Source organism: Pinus tabuliformis, chromosome 3_2 (genome assembly GCF_031772625.1).
Source record: "Pinus tabuliformis cultivar Carrire ecotype Pingquan chromosome 3_2, CPIR1, whole genome shotgun sequence".
Taxonomy (NCBI): domain Eukaryota; kingdom Viridiplantae; phylum Streptophyta; class Pinopsida; order Pinales; family Pinaceae; genus Pinus; species Pinus tabuliformis.
Window position 1 is genome coordinate 212,225,887 of NC_142302.1, and position 16,652 is coordinate 212,242,538.

A 16,652-nucleotide genomic window follows, 5' to 3' on the forward strand; every position below is an offset into this window, starting at 1 on the left:
ATGGATCATCTGAATGAGACATGCATGATGTGGGTGCTGCAAGCCGCGAAAACCGAACCCATCAAATCTGTGGAATTGCATCTAAGGTTTTATCATGATTTGCTGACATTCGGGCATGTGGGGGGCTACCTGAAGGGCCACCCCTTCATGAGGCCTAGAACATCTAACACACACTCGAGAAATACTAGTATAGTCTGTTGGATCATTGGACTATCAAGTGTATGATTCTCGATCGTGCGATACTGAGTTGGAGTCGAGCACGTCAGAAACAACAAAGTCAAAGGGAAATGATGATTCCCTTCACTTGATTCAGGGCACATAACAATGATAAAAGTTGGAACCAAGGTACACCACCCTCTAGACCACTCTCCTGGAATAAAAGTGCCGAAGTCGACAGAAGAGGGCTTGCCAGAGGTGAGGCAATAGGGATTCCTCAATAGGGATTCATAGCAATGTGATTAATGGATTGACACCAGGGATGATGATGGAAGAATAAAAAATGAGAGGTGGAATACTGACTTCCCTTGTTAGAGCATGAGATGCATGGTTGACCTGGCAGCGACTGACTCGATTCTAGAGGGGATGGTCAATTACTTAGACAAGGGATTTTCAAAGATGGAAAAATATATCTGGAGGCAAAATATGAGCATAATGGGATGAATGCGACAACAATATGGATGATATACTGTAACAAGACTCAAGGGGACTTAGAACAGATTCCATGGATGCAAGGGTGACTCATCTTTGATGCTTTGAACAGGCGTGACTCGCTGATTCTACCACATGGGGGGAGGCCTAAAGGGGACCATAAAAACATGAGTAAAATTGGTTAATCATGACAAAAATCGACATGTGAGTCAACCAGTGCAAAGGTAAAGTGGTACCAGAGTACAAGTGGCTCATATGAAGAAATTTGATTTTAGTAAGTGACAAAGTGAGACCTCACGGAAAAAATGGCGTCATGGTGAAGTGTCAAATTACCAAATACAAAGAGAGACCCATTATAGAAATCAATGAGAGATTTCCAACAATGTTAATGGTTCTTCAAAATGAGCTATGGTTGGGTCACAATGGGCAACGAAAGAAATAGGGTTTCTCCTATAAATGTCTTCTTGCCCCCGAATCCAATTCACTTGCATAGTGAGTTGTTGGAGAATTCATTGAGGAGGAGAAGGCTATAAATCTTGAGGAGATCATAGCGGATAAATCGACCGCCAGAATTTGGGCCAACGACTTTAAGGTAGGTGGCCTTACTTGTCTAAAAATGGCCTTAATTCTTCGTGGAAGGATGGTTCCTGGTGAAGAATCATGGTAAAGGAATACATAAATGGAATTGTGGAGAAGGTCTAGTATCATCCCACCCAACAAGTCAAACATGGGGACTGGGTGGTAAGTGTGGCATCCAATATAGTAGAATGTTTGAATATGTGGTATCAATGATCTACAATATGCAATGTGCATATGGCTCACTAGAGAGGCCGGTAGGACAAACTATCCAAGGAATGAAAGGATAACATACCATACCGAGATTGTTGGGGTCTAGGACAAGACTTATGTTAATCAAGTGAGAAGGTGGCCAGTGGTGCCGTCATGTCCCCAAGCATGAGATGCTTCTCCTCAGCATATGTGGTGGAGGGGAGCTAATTGAGTATGCAAAAGGTGGGAATGATTCCCCCAGATATAGGAGTTTTTGGAGTGCCACTATATTCCAAGTGCTCAAATAAGGGATTCAATTAGTCGACCCGAATGGCACAAGATCATCTAGAGGATGATGAGTAGATGTAGGGGCATAGGTGCTCGTTAATTTTGTAGGAGTGAATGTAGCATGTTATGGACATGCAGAATGTATTTAGAATAGTGGATTCTAAACACATTTTGATGAAGTGGTTCACAATTTGTTTGTTTTATGGATGTATTCATATGGGAATAACAGATGAATAACGTTAGGGAAAGGAAATGGTGGATTACCAATCTTGTTTGGAACTACATATATGAATCAAATGGATTGAATTTCTAGGTTTGCATACATGGTGTCACTCTGCCAAAGGGTGGATTCAGAGACAATGATTTGATGCTTGCCTAGACAACATGAACGTTGAAAAGCAACAATATTTAAGGGACTGGGTTGTTGATATAAGATGGAGGAATGATTAAGTGTATCATCCATAGAGTGATTTGAAGTGATATGAAACTCTAAAGGTTCTTCTAAATGGGGAAGACTAATGGTACTAGAGTCACCACTACTAGATGCACTAGGAGGTTTGGGGATAATTTCTTCTCATGGACTCTAAAAAATGGATGCCACTTACCCAAGCATTGGGTGGGAATGTAATGGCCACAAGGTGGATGTGGTTCAAATTTGTGGGTTTGAAGCAAGGGGTTTTTGAACCAATCAACCTCACCATGGATGAATAGGCTTTGGAGGCTTAAGAGGACCTGGAGTTGTTTGGGGTGCCTTGTCTTTGGTTCCGTTTTCTTGTGCTTTGCCCCCCTCACTAGATGCTTTTGCAACAGGATTGGCTTCCTATTGAGGTTTTTGTGGAACTGAAGCAAAGGAAGGGTTAGGAACAATAGGTTGAACCAAGGTAAAAGCTGTGTAATTTTTGAGCTAATTAGGAGGTGTGTTTGTGGAAGGATCAATATACAAGTGGGATCCCCAAGGTAATGTTAGGTAAACTCAACGTAGCCATAATAGGGGTAGAAAATATTCCAGGTGGAAGGAATAAGAAAGGTATATGAACAGAAGGGTGATTAACTAGGGGAACTGCTCCCAGATGGTTAAGATCTTGGGGAACAATTCCAAGCTAAAAAGGGTTGGGAGAGATACCAGTAGAAGGAAATGGGCCTGGAGGAATTGTACCTAAAGTCTAGTTTGAGTTAGGAGTAGAAGGTTTTAGAGGAGATGGTTGTTGTGAAGTCATACTAAACAACTTATGGGTGGCTTGTGATTCCTGAAGCATGTAAACACTAGACAAGCTAGGATCGAAAGGGATAGGTGGTGGGCCATAATAAGCCCCAAGAAACATGGAATCTTTTTGGAATCCAGGAGATACATTGGTTAAGGAAGTGAGAGTATTATTTCCAGTAACTGATGAGATAGTGTTCCGAGGAGATGTTTGAGACTGAGGATCATAGTAAGTCAATTGATCGATAGTGACGATCTTTCCATTATGAGGAAATAACATATTGTGAAAGATAGCAGATGCAACAATGGACATGGCATAGGTTTATCTATGACCCAACACGATATTATAATCTAATGGGGAATTGATGACTTCGATATCACCTAAGACAGTCTTACCAGCAATGGTGATAGGACAATTGTGATACAAACTGAGGGACTGCGAGGGGTGACTGTGCCAAGCACGAAGGGTGATAGTGGATGGGGAGAGGTTAGGGGAACCAAGTTGCTTCCAAACACTAGCGACCATCACACATGTGGAGGTGCCTTCATCTATGATACACCATTGGACTGTGGCATTCTTTATGGAGGCTAGTATTTGAAAGGAAACTGAGGAAGGAAGGGGGGATGTTCAACTTTATCAATGTCAAAGAAAATTAGAAGATTGTCAGAAGGATCCAAAATGCCTAAATAAGAGAGTATAAATTTCCATTGGGATGGGCACATTTGGAGGACTTCAAAATTGACATGGAAACAAGAGACTGTGCCAAGTCATCTACGATGCTATATATATGGGACACTTTAGCAAAAGTAACATTTTGACATAATAGACCTTTGGAGATCTTGATGGGAACCTTGAATTTAGGTGGAGGGATCTGTAAGGTTCCATTTGGTGATGCCAGAGGCTCAGTGAATACTTTGGGTTAGGAATCATACATTGAATTTGTAGGGGGCTTGTCGTATTGGCGCGACCAATTTTGGATATTGACGTGTTGGGTGTAAACTTCGTTAGAATTCATCATGAGTATCTGGTAATTATTCATGCCAAATTGTGAAGGTTGAGGAGCTACATTACCCAGGAAAATGATTGGTAAGCACAACTGGTTGTGATGAAGAAGAAGGGGGAGAAGGTGGAGTAATGGGCTAAGGTCCTCTAGAAGTAGTTACTTGAGCTTCCCATACTTGGCGCATTTGACGTAACATGGGATATTCATGAGTATAATGGCCATAGACTTTGCAACATGCACAATTTTTATTTGTACGAAGTTCCTTGTTTTTCTTGGGTTATCCGCCCTATTGCTAGGTTGCAAGAGTAGGTTGGTCACCCTGAGGGGAATTAGGTGGTGGACCATGGTTGCTTTGGTTACCTTGAGATGGATGGTTCCAGTTAACCTTGTCCTTATTATTTCACTTGGATTTGGGGGTATTGGTTGCACTCTACTAAGCATACACTTGACCTTGAGGAGGTGGGTGCTATTGTGGCAGAGGTGGGGGAGGCATGGGAGGTTGGGGAGATGGTGCCAGAACGGCTGGAGCGCTAGTCAGTGCATAAGGATAGAAAGGAGTGGGGACACATTGTGATAACTAGGTGAAGCAACAACTGGCCCTAACATTGACTGATGCGAATGGGATATGCATATGACGTGCTTGAACCTTGTTAAGAGTTTCCATGGGAAGGAGCAGGAGGGGATAAGTGTAAGTGGAACTAGTCCCTCGCTGGGGTTGACCATAACTCATGTGAGGTTGAGGATATGGTGGAGGTGGAGGGTGTGAGATATATCCAATGATACCATCAGTGACATGAGATGCCTCTAGGCCATTAGCAACACCAGACTGAGGCATATTGGGAATGACAATATAAACATATCTTGATTGTGCATAGATTAGGTCATATTTCAAAGCTACTTGGAGAGTGTCTTCCTCAGAGTGGGGGAAGTGGGAGGAGGCATATTTACTAATGGGGTCCATAAGTGATCTAAGGAACCAATCCATATAGACATGGTATTTAAATCCATGAGATTTAAATATGATCCTCCTTCTACTCCATTCTTGAATGTGGTCAGATAGGTGGGTGGCAGAAGTTTGACAGAAAGAGGTCAAGAGTTCAGTACCATTGTCATATCGGAGGGGTAACTGGAAGTATGATAGAAAATATTTGGTTAAAATCATGAAGGTGGAATGGGGGGTTTGAAGTTGATCCACATAGCACTTGGAAACAACTCCAGTAAGGGTGTGTTGGAATAAACAAAGACGAATGGAGTTTTCAGTAATGGAATTGGATGAACACCACATATGAAATGAGGAAACATGATTTGTGGGATCTTCTCCAGGATTACGTTCGAACTTAGGGATGTTGAAAGGAATATTGGTAGGCATAGCCGGCTAACTTGGGTCATGGAGAAGAGGGTCATTTATGAGATGGATGAAATCAGGGAGGATCAAACCAACCATAAAGGAAAGCAATGGAGGAGTGACCATACTGGTAGAGGTTCCGCTTGTGGGGTTACCTTGGTTACCACCTTGGTTTCTTTCACCCACGTTGGTTCTTGACATGGTGGTGGTACGAGGTTGAGAATACGCAAATCAAAGGAAGGACTGGAAGAATCAACAAAACCAGAGTCAGAATGAGAACTCAATGGAGGACTAAGAGGATGAACTCTTACTCAATGGGGAGGACTAAGATGTCCTAAAGGAAACTGGGGGCGAAGGCCACAAAGTCTATACAACAAATGCCTAAGGGGTGCAATGATGTCAAGACAAATATTTCTTAATAGACTAAAAGGGGATGATAGGAGAAAAATATCAACAAACAACAAGAAAATACCTAGTGTAGTGGTGCCAAGTGTAAACTAACTATATTAAGATGCTACTCTAATTCAAGAAAACACATCCTATCAAAGAATAATGACCTATCGCCTATAGGTGATATAAATCCTCAAAAAAGTGCCAAATCTATTGTTTTATATGGCCTTCCAAAAGACTTCTTACTTGACAAAATTTGATCCCCACAAGTAGAGTTGTCTAGAGAAAGGTGGGGTAGAGAACTAATTGCTATCCATAGTGAGTCCTATAGGGTGCTTTCCTACGATTGGTCACTACAATTACCTTCGTCCCATGGGTGTGGTCGAGTCTTGAGTTTCTTGGTGATCAACCACTGCATGGGATTCCGTGCCATAGGTTGGGTAGCCCCAAGGAGAACCGATCACAGAATGACCTAGCATAACCCCCTCTTAATCAGGTTTTTGGCACACTTCAGGTTTTGTGCATGGGACAGTGAAGGATTTTAAGCTCCCTAATATGTCAAATTCTATATTTCAATGTAAATGATCAATGGGCGTTATTGGAAGCCTATCCCATTGATCCTATGCCTAACTACACAGATTGTTTGGCCCTGGTGCCCAAGTGGGCTTAATCTATGTGTGTTGAATTATTGGGGTTTAGTGTTTCAAGTCTTGGCTTCACGGTTTTAACCAAGTTAACGTTTGCTTATGGTGTGAGTGTGTGAAGTGGATGAATTAATTGAGTATGTTTTATGATGCCATGTGCCACTAAAAATAAAGTGCTGAAAAACTGTAAATAATGCTGAAAATGTACAGAAAAATAAAAATCAAATCAAGCACACAAAACCCCACCCAAAAAGGCTATTAAGTAACTAGAAGAGAGGTAGAAAATGAGCTACCCAAAGACATATAAATGGCCAAAATATATAATGTATAAAGGATTGGGATCTAAAGGCACTAAGTTGCTATAAATGATGCAGACAAACAACAAAAATCAGAGGTGAAAATTGTTGGAAAGTGTAGGCAAGAAGCTCCAAAATCAAGGATACTCAAGGGGATCGTAAGGGGGAAAGGAAAAACCAAAACCTTAAAGGTAGTAAGAGGGTGAATAAACGTATCCAAAAGGACTGTAAAACAATGGATAAAACCCTAGAAATTAGTGGCTGAAAGTGCTATACCCTAGACTCCTCAATTTAGTAAATCTGCGTCTAAATGATGGAGGTGTACTCTAAACCCTAGGGGGATTTTTTATTCCTCAATGATAAATTTATAGGAGAATATAGGCCTAGGGGTGACTTTAGAAATAAAAATAACCCTTCCTAGTACACACACAACACAGTCAGAAAATCTAAATTTTTTTTTATTTTTTTTTCATCATTGGCCCATGTTTACTGATTCTACGAGTGCTTGACATCAACTCATTTATATGCACTCCGTCAATTGTGCTAGGTACCATGGGAACCATTTTCATCATTGATGGTCTCAATCATGTCTGTGAAAGAGATCCCTTAATGCATGGTAATTAGATGGTCTCCCTGCATTCTTGACATTAACTCATTCATTCACATGTAGTAGAGTAGTACCACCGGGACGAGTGGAATACCTTGGGGCATGGGGCTACCTCACTCACGACCATAGAATCTATGAAGTTTCAATGGAGAATGTATTATGTACTTCAAGGGCCATCATTGGGGGCAATCACATCAATATATAGCTCTACTAATATCTATTGTGCTATAGATCTATATTGTATCATGACTAGTCCTTAAAAACATGATTCCACAATATGTTGTGTGGGTGGCCATGCTCTATTTTCTTAGTACTGTGTATGGGTATACCTACTTAAGAGGATGTAAATTATATGTATCTAACTATGATTTATGTATCCATTGTAAGTCCTCTATCAATGGTCTCTCCCTTCACCTCGCTTATTGGTTCATTATAATGTATTTCAACCATCAACTTCTCTTATGACCTCATACATTATGAGGCATCTATTATAGCTTAAAAATTCACCCCCCTCACGTATATTTGAAGGCAACATCATTTTCAAAGTAAAGATTCCAAAATTGATTTGTGGAAATATCTAAAAACCCCTAATTGGTTCCTTCAACACTCCTCTATAGTTATGGCCAAGCAACACTATGCCACACAATTCTATGTGTACATTGGTTTCAAGCAACATAGAGCCAACAATGCCCCTCTTACACTGTGATGGAGCAATAAAGCAAGAAATTGCATGTATAAGGTTAGACTATATCATAATCAATCACTCAAAGAGGATAAGGATCAAAGGACCATACATGGTCAAAAATATGTCTACATTCAATGTGATCACTACCTAGGAATATCCATAAAATCAAGCCGTTCCATAGATTGACATGGAGGAAAAATTAACATACATCAAAGTGCTTCAAGATTGTTCACTCATAGTTCCCTCTATGATAATCCATCAGTACATGTCTAGCGGATAACGAGTTATTGGTGAGGGGAGGACTACAGATAAGGACCACGGAAGTGCATGACAATATACACACTACCTTTGGTATAATACAAACACAAATAAATTTTTGCCTAATATATAATTTTATCACGTAATTCTATTGTATTTACATGCTGATTATGAATGTGTTTATATGTTGTGCTAATATTTTTTGTAGGGCATAGCGTTTGGTGACTAGTTGTTGTGTGCAGGTATTCAGGAGTAAGGACAGGAACATATATCTCTAGAGGTTTCCCCAACTTTGATGCACCAACTAGAGAACTCTTCCTCATAAGAGGTACGATATCTTTACTCTCTCTGTAATTTTTTGTATAGGCATGCATGCATTGGGATCTATGTCTTTTGTGCTTTGACTGTAACACCCTTTGTCTAGGCAAGTCTAGGGAAGGTTTGCTGGGCCTATAGTAGCTTGCCAATGCAAGTCAAATTGTCCCCTAAACAAAAAACTTGCACAACATGCCACAGATTCAATTTTCAAAATATGGGTTTAAAATTTCTTACATAGTTACCTACTAATATCATCTTTGTCCCCTCCAAATTTCATAGTTTGAAACTTCTAATAAAGAAATCTATACAAAAAATTGGAACCTAACTTGTTTGAAGCATTTTTTAGGAGAATTGAATAAAATTAACTTCCTTAGATCATATCTCTAAAATTATAACAAAAAAAGGTTTGAAAGTTATACAATAGTTAGCTTGAGATATCTTTTCCATCTCTTCCAGATTTTAGAGTCTAAAACATTATAGAAATAAATTTATAGTGAAAATACCATGATGTCCTATTTGAAGTAGATTTTATGAGTATTATAAAAGTGTATCTTCCACAAACCATATCTTTGAAATTTTAGAGAAACAAAGTCTAAAATTTCTATTATAGGTACCCTTGGAACTCTTATTTGTCTCCTCTAGATTTCAAAATTTCAAACATCATAGAAAGAAATTTATAAGGAAAATACCAAGTTGGGTTGTTTGAAGTCGATTTTATGAGAATTCAAAAAGCCTAACTTCCTCATACCATATCTCAAGTATTATAGAAAACAGAGGTCTGAAATTTTAATTACACGTAAGCAGGGACCTTTTATTTATATCCTCCAAGTTTCATATTCCAAAACATCCAATTTTATTTTTTATTTTATTTTATATCGAAAATTGCAAGTTGAATTGTTTTGAAGAAGATTTCATGAGCCTTCAAGAGGTCTAGATTCTTCAAAGCATATCTATGAAATTATAGGAAGAAAGGTCTCAAATTTTAATGACAAGTACATGAATATATTCTCTCTATTTCCTCCATGTTTCATGATCTAAATATTCCATATGAAAAGTTATAGAAAAAATTTCAAAGTGACTTGTTCACCCCATAAATCACATTTTGCTTCCACCTTTAGACTCCAAAAATCACCCTGAAAATGATTCATCAGCGTCTCTTGTGACCTGAAATTTCTTCTTTATTGGATTATATTAAAGTGCACTCATATTCCATTTATTTATAATGTTTGTACCTTCACTTATGGGACTGGCTTGTAAAACTAGTTGGGTTGGCCTACTTGTACTTTGGTTGGGTCATCCCAATGAAATAATTCACATCTCCTCATTTATATGGAGTTGTAGGGACCGCCATATATCATTGGAAATGTCTCAAAACAATAATTATAACTATGTATCCTATTATCCCATTTGAGCAATGTTATTGGAGTAAAGTGACATTCAAATATAGGGTATCCAAATTCAACATAAAAAATCCAAAAAAATATTTTCAACAATCTTCATTCTCCAATGTTAATATTCGACATATGTAGTCTCCCCCCGTATTTTACGTCAATGATAAAAATATTTCCAACAATCCCCCCCTTTTCATTGATGGAAACTATTAGTCAAGTTTGCAATAATATTATAGAACTCCCCTTGTCTACAATTCTCCTATGTGTGCAACATCTCGTCCTTTGATACCAATGACAAAGGGATACCCCCCAAAAAAATTGTGCTTCTCCTTATCTATAACTCTTGTTCTATCTACAACTTTTCTTGGTGTCTAAAACTCTTCCTCTATTTGCAACTTCTCTTATTGATTGAAACTCTTCTTTTATTTGTAACTTAATTGTAACTGCTCATCTTGTATCCTATCTCTTCTTATGTCTATTTATTCCCCCTCCTTGACATCAATGGAAAAGGGTTGTTTTTAGTTCTGGATGCAATTTCTACCCCTAATATCTTAAAATAAAAAAAAAAAAATTATTTCCTCTAGTTCTTACTTCTCCTTTGTCTGCAACTAGGATCCCCCTGTCAAGGTTGTGTCTAGCTGTCCCTGCATGTAACATTTTCTCTTCTATAGCTCTACTCTTGAGAATTCTCTCCCTATGATTGAAGTTATTTTTACTACTTATTTTTCGGATTACTCCCCCTATTCTTATGTTTCCTTTGTTTACAACTTAACTCTTTTGACATCAAATTTCTTCTCCCCATGAACTAATGATTTACAACTCTCCTCGTTTTTCTTTTTTTTCCAATTGAATTTCACCATTCACTTCACTTTCAACTACTACATGTCCTGCAAACTTTCCATTTCATCATCATTCCTCTGCAGCTCACTTTTATAAGTTTCCATCTTCTTAACATGGTCTGAGATGTTGTATTCTCACATACTTCTTATATTTATCTTTTACTGATAAGATGATAGAGATAACACTCTCATACAACAATATTCTCGCTTACCTTTGTTAATGACACATACATTATTTGAAGTCCTGGTTTCTTTTTCCACTAAACTTCTAGAGCCTTCCTTCCTTAATTTAAAATCTTTAGAATAAAATGTGACCTCATGTACTTTATAAAACATTTTACTTACACTTAGAATATTGTGCTTTAAACCTTCAACAAACAAGACATTTATAGATTTAGATTTTCCATTATCAAGGATAACTATTCCTTTGCCAATTATTTTGGCTAATGTATTGTCTCCAAGAGTGACATTGCCACCTTTGAATTCCTTTAGAGAGATAAATTTACTCTTATCTCCTGTCATATGATGTGAATATCCACTATCTACATACCAATAACTTTCTTGGGTTTGAACATATAGATCTAGACCACATTCTTCTTGCTTCTTTTTATTCCTTCTCCATACCATTGTTCTTCGATCTCTATTTTTGATAATATATTCCTTTTTTCTTTGATTTTGAGGACTCAATGTACTACTTCTACAATCATGAGCTTTGTGTTGAAAATAAATGCACTTGAAGCATTCAACATGATCTAATAAGGGGGAAAATGAATTGAAATTTTTGACAACATTATTATTAAAACTTCTAGGATTGTTGCTCACACAACCATTCTTTGAGATCTTATATGATCCCTTGCTTCTATCCCTCATATAGTCATTTCTTACATGGGATTTGCAATCTATTTCCTTACGACCAAAATTATTCTAGAAGAAATTTTGGTACCCATATGAGAAGGGCCTTCTTTGGGGAATTGTTCTCCTAAATCCGCTTTGACTGTCTTTGTGAGGAAACTATGATGTCTGCTAATTATTTACTTCCTTTGTGGTGATAAAATCTTTCATTTGAAACTTATATCTCTCTTAGTTCTTATCTTTATTTCTGGTGCTACTTGTATTGCTGATAGGGTCATGTATTTGCTCACACTTGGATCCACTTTTGACTTTGTTTGCATTAATGTTAGATCCTTTGAGAACATTAGTAAAGATTTTAGATTCTTTTTTATGGCAACGACCTATTTTAGTAGAGGGATATATCTGAAAACTGGGAATATTATCTAATGTTTTAGTTCCTTTTACATAATTTATGTTTAGATTTAACTAATAATTTTTATTCTCTAGATCCTTTCCTAAGGATACAACCTCTGCTTCTAGATTCTCACAATTTCTTTCCTTTTCTTTCAATTGAATTATCACTATATCTTTTATTTTATTAACCTCTTATAGTTCTCTCTTTAGGAGGATGATCAATACTTCATAAGGAATCATGATCTTTCTTCTCAAATTTTTGTAACAACTCCTAGTTCTTCTTCTTGCCAATAAGTCTCTTTGTTTATTCTAGGGCACCCAGTAGATGTCCTTCAAGATATACCTCACCTTCAATTTCTTCCTTTGAGTTTGAATCTACATTTTGATTGTCAATATCTTGAACATTCATGGCTAGGATATCTTCTTCATCATTACTTCCTTCATATTTTTCAAATAGACATCTAGAAGCAAAATGATAAATTCTGCTACAATTACGATAAAATAGTAGCTTATTTTTGTGTTTTCCATATCTTAATTTCACGGATTTCACTTCTTTTGCATCTAATTCAACTTCAGATCCATTATATAAGTTTGAATTTAATTTTTATTATCAATAACTTGAGCATTAATGGCTTTTTGTTTTTAGTTCCTCTTGAGGTAGATTGCACTTCTTCTTCCTCTGATAAATTGTTGGAGTAATCAAAAACTTTGAACTCTCCTATCTCCTTTGAGTATTTGTAGTTTGACTCCTTTTGGGTTGATTTTTATATCTTCATTTCATAAGAATTGTGAATTTCATCTCCCTCATAGATGCTTTGCAGCTTATCCAACATTTCTTTTGTTATTTCATGATGAATCACTAGCAAGTGCTCAATTTATCATCTTTTTGGCACCCATCCAACACTTTTTTTCCTCTACTTTTTGCTGATTAAATCCCGTTTACTCACTTTCCACCCACAAACACATGTTTTTGAAAAAGATATAATTATCACCTCAATATTCCATTTCTATGCTTATTCTCTTTGCATTATTGGGAAATTTGTTATCTCTTTGTACTAACCATGGTGAACAGGAAATAAAATCACACAAACACTCGTTGACCATTGTTGCAATTCACAATTGTTGCTACAATTCTTATTTTTGTAACTCATGTTGTCTGTCTTGATGACGAGTCTAGTTGGTGACTTGAAACATAGACTTAAAAGTGGCACCTTGTCAGGCGGAAAGAGTCGATTGTGCGGACACAACCAACCTCCCTAGGAGCCTAAGACTCTCTAGTGACAAACAAGACAAACAAGAGCAATCCTTCTCTAAACATGCATTTACTATATAAGAAATCAAGTGTTTAGATCCTACCTGTAATCCAACGCTGTTGTAGCAGTCCAGCTCCGCTGATCCGGATGAGCTCCTCCTTCACTTTGAAACCTGCATCCACTAACAATCAAACGATTAAATAGCACTTGATAATCTCATAGAATAAAACATATTTAACACATAGACCAAGGAGTACATGAAACAACTCATAAATAACAAGTTATTGAGAAGAATGGACTCATTTGCATTAATAGGTAACAAAAGGAACAAATACAACCTGAGCCTTGGTGTTGTGCAAGTCCCTCCCAGGGTCCATCAAGAGTTCTCCTTTACTTTGACAAAGCTCACCCACTTCCAAATAGAACAAGCAAAGATGGCAATCTCTCCTCACAAGCTTCTAAATGGGAGTCCTAATTCCAGCAGCATCTACCCATAGAAATGTATAGCTTCCAACCTCCCCTCCTTCTGGCCCAATGCCTGTATTTATAGTGCTCAAGAGGAAGTTAATCAGGTCCACCATCAATGGGATAATCCCCTCTTTGGATGGGATAGCTCCCTTATTGATGGGATAAGTTCCTCTTTGGTAGGGGTGCATGAACCATCTGGAGGTGCTCAATACACGTCGAACAACCTTCTAGAATGCTCTAGAAATGACCACAAGTAACTTTTTAAAGATGAAACTTGCGCATTTTGACCTTTACAGGGGGACGCACCTGCCCCTTTACATACAGAGCGTCCAAAGACGCAGCTTTTGTGAACATTGGGTGCGTACCCGCAGGTAAGGTTGAGAGAACCTGCGTACCCAGAGATAAATACATTTATAAAGACTTTCTCTCTTTTTGGAGTTTGACATGGAGAGCAGAGGTATAAGACTTGCCTAAGAGGATAGCATGACTGTTGATAGAGCCATACTAATTGTAAATAGTCATGGTGACATTTTTTAGTGTAACAAATTGCCCCCTAAAGTGCGAAGCCTGTAATAGATTAGGGTTTTGTATTATCTAGGAAGGGTGAAGCGCTTTATCATTTCAAGGATTATCTCGTGGAGAGCCTGGTCAGAACCTGCAATTTTCAACACAAAATACATGTATAAGATTATATCATCACTGAGGTAGGCATTCCCATACTCAGATCAAAACTTTAACTAACAGACTAACTACTCTGATACAGGAATGATCTTGTAGTACATCATAATCATAGAATTTTGTAGACACAGTATGGGCGCAACCATCTGTTTATGATTAGTCTACTTAGATAATGAATACAAAACTCCTCGCAGCCTGGATGGTGGAAACTAGATCCAGGGTCTTCATTTCTACTTCCCGAATTGGTACGATTCTAGCCATGCGAATAAATGAGTTGATGTCGAACATGGTAGAAACCACTTGATTACCAGTCGATGATGTAAACTGTTAACAAGTGTGAGAGAGACCACCAGTAATGTCAATGGTTCTCAAAGTACCCAGTACAATCCATGAGATGTGAATGAATGAGTTGATGTCGAACATTTCACGGAATCCTTCAATCGAAATTCAATGAGGTAAACTGACGTCAAAGGCGAGAAACCTGCCATTGATGCATGCAGACTTCAAGGTACTGACGATTTCTAAGTCATCTCTCTAGATAATGTGTTGATGTCGATAGAAAGCGACCCGTTGCAGGTAAGCCCACAACACGAAATCATTGTTCAAGTTGAAGAAATGTTGCTGTAAGGACTGACTCAGGGATGGTCAAATGGATGACAAGTATTTTGCAGATGAAAGTTTTGCTTGCAGACCTCTTGAACACATAATGACACGACAGATGGCTTGGTGATGAATAACTCAAAGTTAATCCCCGGAACCCGGCTGAAGACTTTCAAAGTGGTTTGATCAACTGTGAGGTAAAAGATTTCCCAACCCAGGTGAATGAAAAGTGTCGTGTCCAAGAGTGGTAATAAAGTTTCTTCTGAGACAAAAGATAACAAATAGGCTCATTCTTCTCTCTTTTCCCCCACCATTTCTGGCAAGTACCTCTTTATTTTTTAACAAGCTTGAGGAGGATAACATATGCTTGATTATAAGCTCATCCTTCGGATGAGTCCAACCTAGTTTTGATTCGAACCCTAGGAAGGAGTGGTTTGTTCCTGTTTGTAATTGAACAGGTCCTTTACTGTGAAATGTTTAACGAGCCCAGTATAGGAGAAACTCGGCGTTTTTCAATTTTAGAGAGTCTGAAAAACTTAAGAAGACTCCAAGTTGAACTTTTTCGTAGATTTGTGTCCCTCAAGCCCGAAAAAGTATAAAATAATACTTGGGGGAACCGCTTGATCTTGCGACCAAGGAGTACTTTCATAATTAGTGCCATTGACCTGAAAAGTAAAAAGTGATCAAGGACACGTCGTTTTATTTCCGTATCGAGTTTGAAACGACAAAAACCCGACAATCTTTTCCTGATTTTACGGTCAGAAAAGAGCTATAAGGGGACCTTCTTTTAATTCCGTTTTAACGAGTGTAAAAGAAACGCTCGGCAATCTTTTCATGTTTTAGGAGTCAGAAAAGGGCTTAAAAGATCACTCTGATATTTTGGTTCGTGAAAAATGTCAATTTTCCCTCTAAATCCCTTTGTCCTGCACAAAAACGACACATTACTCATACCTGTTTAAGATAGGCAAAAATACATTGAAAAATATCCTTCCATGGTGAAAAATAAACAAACCTAGCATTCATTCATCCAAAAAACCTATAAAAAGACTTTTTACCATTTCAGTTTTACCATTTTACTGTTGAGGTTGAAAAAAGGGCTTTTGGCAAGAAACTTCCCGTGGTCGCTGCGGAGAATCCGACCGTCAGAATCGAACGCCGTCTCTTCCAGGTATTTCACAACATCCTCCTCTTCAATTTCATCTGATTAAAATTGTGTTTTAGGTTTTAGTTTTGATTTTTGGGGGGTTTTGGGTTTCAAAAATCGCTTTGCGGGGTACGCAGGTGCCCTTAGGGTAACCTGCGTCCCTCGACTTTTTCCTATACAGGAAAAAGGTCGGGGGACGCAGCCCACCTTCAGGCCAGCTGCGTCCCGACGCTCTGTGTTCTAAACGCGGGGTGCGTCCCCCGCGAAAGGCGGAAATTGAAACCCCAAACTCCACAAACAACCATTTAAATTTTCCCAAATCAATTCTAATCTTTGTTTCTTGGTGTGTAGGGCACTCACCATGTTGGATTGGAGAGAAAGAGAACACGAGGACGTTGATTTAGCCGCAATTAATCATCAACCTTCCATTGATGCCCTAAAAGCATGCGGACTATATAAATACTGGGCCATACCTGGCATGAGGGCTCAGGTGAGATTCTTAGAGTGGCTGGTTGAGAGATGGAACATTCATGAGCAATGCTTTTACATCGGAGGGCACCAGCTCGAGATAGAGCCCTCTAA